Source organism: Desmodus rotundus, chromosome 10 (genome assembly GCF_022682495.2).
Source record: "Desmodus rotundus isolate HL8 chromosome 10, HLdesRot8A.1, whole genome shotgun sequence".
NCBI classification, from domain to species: Eukaryota; Metazoa; Chordata; class Mammalia; order Chiroptera; family Phyllostomidae; genus Desmodus; species Desmodus rotundus.
In genome coordinates, this window is record NC_071396.1 from 69,842,705 (window position 1) to 69,848,336 (window position 5,632).

General features: G+C 41.7%; 1 pseudogene; it reads left to right on the forward strand.

The window, feature by feature from the left end:
* Positions 1-2,896: 2,896 nt before the first annotated feature.
* LOC112322606 (translationally-controlled tumor protein pseudogene) lies at positions 2,897-3,504 on the forward strand (annotated as a pseudogene).
* Positions 3,505-5,632: the final 2,128 nt, after the last annotated feature.

The window sequence follows — 5,632 nt, forward strand, 5'->3', positions numbered from 1 at the left end:
ATTTGTCTTATTTTCTCTGACATTTCACTTAATATAAAGTCCTCAAGTTCATCCATATTGTTGCAAATGGCAAGATTTCATTCCTTTAATGGCTGTATAGATAGTATTTTGTTGTATATATTTACCATATTTTATTTATCCATTTATCTATCAATGGACATTTAGGTTGTTTCCATCTCTTGGCTACTGTAAATAAGGCTTCAAAGAACCTAAGTGTGCATATGTTGTTCTGAGTTAGTATTTTCATTTTCTTCAGATAAATATCTGGAAGTGGAATTGCTGGTCATGTGATAGTTCTATTCTTCATGTGGTAGGTACCCCAACACTGTGTTCCACAGTGGCTACATCAGTGTACCCACCGACAGTGCACAAGCATTCCTTTTCCTCCACATTCTCACCAACGCGCGTTATTTCTTATCTTTTTGATGGTAGCCATTCCAACATATGTGAGATGATATCTCATCGTGGTTTTGATTTGCTTTTCTCTGATGATTAGTGATGTTGAGCATCTTCACGTTCCTGTCGGCCATCTGCATGTCCTCTCCGGAAAAATGTCTCTTCAGATCTTCCCATCTTTTAGTCAGGTTTTTGTTTTGTTTTGCTATTGAGTTGTGCAAGTTCTTTTTATATTTTTTTAATTTAACTTGTTATCAGATGTATGATTTGTAAATATTTTCTTCCATTCACTGGGCTGCCTTTTCACTTGGATACTTTCCTTTGCTGTGCAGAAGCTTGTTAGTTTGATGTAGTCCCACTTGATTTTTGCTTTTGGTGTCAGATACAAAAAAAAAAAAAAAAAAAATCATCACCAAGCCCTACATCCATGAGCTTTCTCCCTCTGTTTTCTTCTAGAAGTTTTATGATTTCAGATCTTACATCCAAGTCTTTAATCCATTTTGAGTTAATTTTTATGTATTTTATAAAGTAGTGATCCAGTTTCATTCTTTTGCTTTCTTTTGTCTTTTTTTTTTTTTTAATGAGTGGTATTTCACTTAGCGTAATGCTCTCCAGTTCCATCCATGCCATTGCAAAGGGTACAAGCTCCTTCTTTCTCTCTGCTGTGTAGAATTCCATTGTGTAAATGTACCATAGTTTTTGGATTCACTCATTTGCTGATGGACACTTAGGTTGCTTCCAGTACTTGGCTATTGTAAATTGTGCTGCTATGAACATTGGGGTGCATAGGTTCTTTTGGATTGGTGTTTCAGGGTTCTTAGGGTATAATCCCAGCAGTGGAATTGCTGGGTCAAAGGGCAGTTCCATTTTTAGTTTTGTGAGGATATTCCATACTGTTTTCCACAGTGGCTGCACCAGAAATAAGCCAGGCAGTGAGGGACAAATACCATATGATCTCACCTTTAACTGGAACATAATCAGCAAAAGAAAAAAGCAAACAAAATATAACCAGAGACATTGAAATTAAGAACAATGTAACAATAGCCAGAGGGGAGAGGGGAGGGGATAGTGGGGAGAGGGGTCTATAGGAGCTACTATAAAGGACAAAATCAAGGGGGAGGGTAGAGGTGGGGGAGGGAGGTGGGACTGGCTGGGGTGGGGTGGTGGGAAGGGGAGAAAATGCAGACAATTGTAACTGAATAAAAAAAAAAAATGAGTGGTAATAATGAGGCTAACCTTTCCTTACTTTTGTTAAGTCTATTGTCAAAAAAACAGTTTCCAGTCCTGCATAGTATGAGGGCTTTGGTCTGCCTGCAGAAAACACGTTTCAGAGGCCCTGCTACTGTGATAGGACCAACGGTTTCCCCAGCTCACCAGCAAAACACACAGGAATTAACTCATAACAAGAAAAGCACTGGGTTGATGTAGTATATAAGTTTAATTTAAAGTGAAAATACTTTTTTCCTGAACTCTTGCCAAGGAGTATAAAACTCACCCACCCCACCTATACTACTGGAAGAGGTAAGAGAAGGAGGGTAACAGCAAAATACTCAAAACTGAATAAAAGGGCTACCTGGCTGGTTCTAGGGATGAGGTAGGGACCCAATTATCTTTTTTTTCTGTTTTGTCTCAAAACTAATTTAGTTGTTCCCCCATCAGTGTCTTAATTTTGTATACAGTTAGATAATTTTATATTCATAACTTTGATTCCTTTTAGACAGAGAAAGATTGTATGCATTTTCAAACTATATTCTTAATGCACACTTAAGATACTATTATATTTTAAGGACATGTAATTTTGCATATGTAAGGTAATCCAAATAGTGGTGTAATTCCTTTTCCTAGCGTAGAAAGAAGAAAAATACTACTAGTGGACTTTAGAGCCTCCTTAGGCATCTTCTGTCTCATCCAGGTCTAGCCCACACGGATATAACATGCATTCTAAATTTACATGCTGCCAGATTTGTATAACATTTCACTTTCCAGTGTATTTGCAGCAATGTTGTAAGACATCGCTATATTCTGGGGATCATTTTGCTCTGCTTTGGACAGTTTTGTCAGGAGGCTTGAGTTTATTTGGGGGTGTGCCTTCAGAGGAGTTGTCCTCAAGTATTAAGCAGCCAAAAGATACAAACCATCTTTGGAGCAGAAGGACACTCACTGAGCTCGCCGCCTCCTGACTAACGTGAGGATGTTGCTTAAATTCCACACTGAATCTGGCCGTCCATAAAGCTCAGACTTTCAGAGTACCCCTGCTGACTTCACGGTGAGTTTTTTCATCAGCCTCAGCTATAGGGCTGTATTTTAAAAGGTGGCTCTGGACTACTACTCAAGAAGTGAGGCTCAAATCTGATGACATCGTGAAAACAAATAGAAAAAGAAACCATTCAGCTTTTTCTCCTGCTCTGCCTGCTCCTCCCTCCCCGAGAGCACCTCTCGGGCTGTACCACGCTCACTCTGAGCTCCTGGCTCCAGCCATCGTCTCCTTCCAGCCACCATCATGATCATCTCCCGGGACGTCATCAGTGGTGATGAGATGTTCAATGCGTACAAGATCCGGGAGGTCGCAGACAGGCTGTGCCCGAAGGTAGAGGGGAAGGTGGTCAATGGGAAAGGGTAACATGGATGACTCGTGTGTTGGTGGAAATGCCTCTGCTAAGGCCCAGAGGGCGAAGGTGCCCAAAGCCCTGTAATCCCCAGTGTTGACGTTGTCATGAACCATCATGTACAGGAAACCAGCTTCAAAAAGGAGCCTAGAAGAAGTACATCAAAGGGTACATGAAATCAATCAAAGGGAAACAAAGAACAGAGACCAGAATGAGTACAGCCTTTTATGACAGGGGCCATAGAACAAATCCAGCATATCCTTGCCAATTTCAAAACCGGCCAGTTCTTTAGTGGTGAACACGTGCATCCAGATGGCACGGTTGCTCTACTGGAGTACCGTGAGGACGGTGCGACCCCATTATGATTTCCTTTAGGGATGGTTCAGAAGTGGAAGAATGTGAACAGATTTGGCGGTTTGGATCTATCAGCTGTCATCATAACCGGCTGCTGCCTTCCATCCGCACGGCAGGACTAGGACAAACAGGACTGATGTTGTCTTGAGCTCGTCCTTTATTTTAACCTTGATTTATTTGGAATGGAGATACTGTTTTTAAAGGAAAAAAATATCATGTAGGTTGTCTAAAAATAAAATGCATTTAAATGTATTTGAGAGAATGCCTCATAGTTTAATATGTATTTAAAGCCATCCCGTATAGTGTTCCTGGAGAAGCTAGAGCCTGGTTATAGACCAGTGACTCCTATAAAGTGTGAGACAGTCTTCAGATAACTTCTACAGGGGAAACTACTTCTGGGCTAGAATATATTAGGAAACAAGGACCACAATTCTGAATTCTGAGGTGAAGTAAAGGGAAAGACGATGCTCACAGTGGAGCCAACATATAAAGTGAATTCCTTAGACATTTCATAACCTACAAACAGAAGAAGTCACCTAAATTTAGAATAAAAAGAGACTAACACAGTCGGGGAAGAAAATAAAAAGAAAAAAGCTATGCATTGGCAAATCTTAAGGTTCTAATTACCAGAGTTGCACTTTAGACTATGGCCCGAGGCCCTGACTATGAGAAGTCACCATGGCTGCCCAGTTCTAGGAGAGCCTCAAATCCATATCTTGGCAAGCTCACCCAAATGAAGGTGGCCAAGATCCTGCTGAAAATAATTCTCTTCAACATGAAGACAGAGCAAATGTCTTCCAAGGACTCACTTCTCTGCTTCAATTCCCTTAGTAGGATCAGTCATGGTTCCCTGGTCGGCAATCTGAAAATCCCACTAGGGGTTTTTGAGAGGACACAAACTACATTATGTTTGCATTGGTGACAGCTAGCACAGTAGCCAACTCACATCTTCATTAAACCATTGAAATGAATGATGAAGTGGGCGAGGACCGATCCTGACCCCTGGGCAGGAATGAAGGTCCCCCTGAGCTGAGTCAAGGACATTGGAATGTTCTAGAGAGAATCCAACTATCTCTTCGCCTGGTGGGACCCATGAAAACATAACCTCTTCTAAGCTCTTTTAGTATGATTCGACATCTGAATCTTGAGGTCCAATTTCAAGATCGTTGCATGCTCTGCCTAATCGAATTCGAGATCTTAGTGGAATTGGGAGTCTTGATTTGGATGTAATATGTGCTCTGAGACCACCCCACATGTTCCAGTGTTACTGTTGGGGAGCTTTTAATCAGCCAGCTTCATCACACTGATGGCCCTGCTCCCCTATGAGGTGTGCTGTCTTTCACCAGTTCTCAGCCTACATATTACCAGCTCCGAGTTTTTCCAGGAAAATCTGAAGTTGTTTGGAGGGGACAGCACATCTAGTCATCATCTAGGTTACCTGAAATCTAATGCTTTCCTCTAATATGCATGGTGCAATGCCCGCAGCCTCCTCCCTAGAGTGATAACTCGAGGTCCCCTGCACATATTGAGAATAACAGAATGTCTTCGATGCTGCTGAGATTTAGACCTCCCTTCTTTCCCCTTCTTTGTTTCACCACGCCCAGAACATCGACTAAAGTGCTGACCTTGAAGGTGTAGACTGCATTTAAAAGGGCCTCTTGTCCTCTCCTTTTCAGAGACAAAATCCTAGAAAATTTGATAATCACAGCAGAACTTATGTGAGCACCTTTCTCCCCAAATGGAATCTCTGCATACTTTCATCAAAAAGAACAAGTAGCTGTTTTTCTGTATTTCTGGCCCGCTAAACTTTAATGGGCTGTGATCAAGGCCCACCTGACACATGTCGAAGACAACCGTCTCTATCACATTGATTTCTGTGTGGGAGGTGATGCAGTACGGGATGGGACAGAGAGTGGATTGGACCTGCGCCTGAGATAAGAGAAAATCATGTTCTGTGTGAATACTGACTACTACAGGTATGTTGATATATCATTTGGCCTTTGAAATGCTGCACATGTGGTCTAATGTTTTTTGAATAGCATTTGCTACAAGTTGTTCTAATCCCATAAAATAAAGTCCAAAACTCTTCATTGCGGCATTCAAGACTAGCCACAGCCAGAAGGTACCCTTCCTGTAGGCTTCAGCACTAACGTCTTCCCCCTTCACCCCGTAGCCTAGAGTGTAGGCCCACTGGGTCCCTACTCCACAAGCCCATATTTACACTTTAGGACATTTTTTGATGGTGGGCCCTCTCCATCTGTGTTTCCTAACCTTAC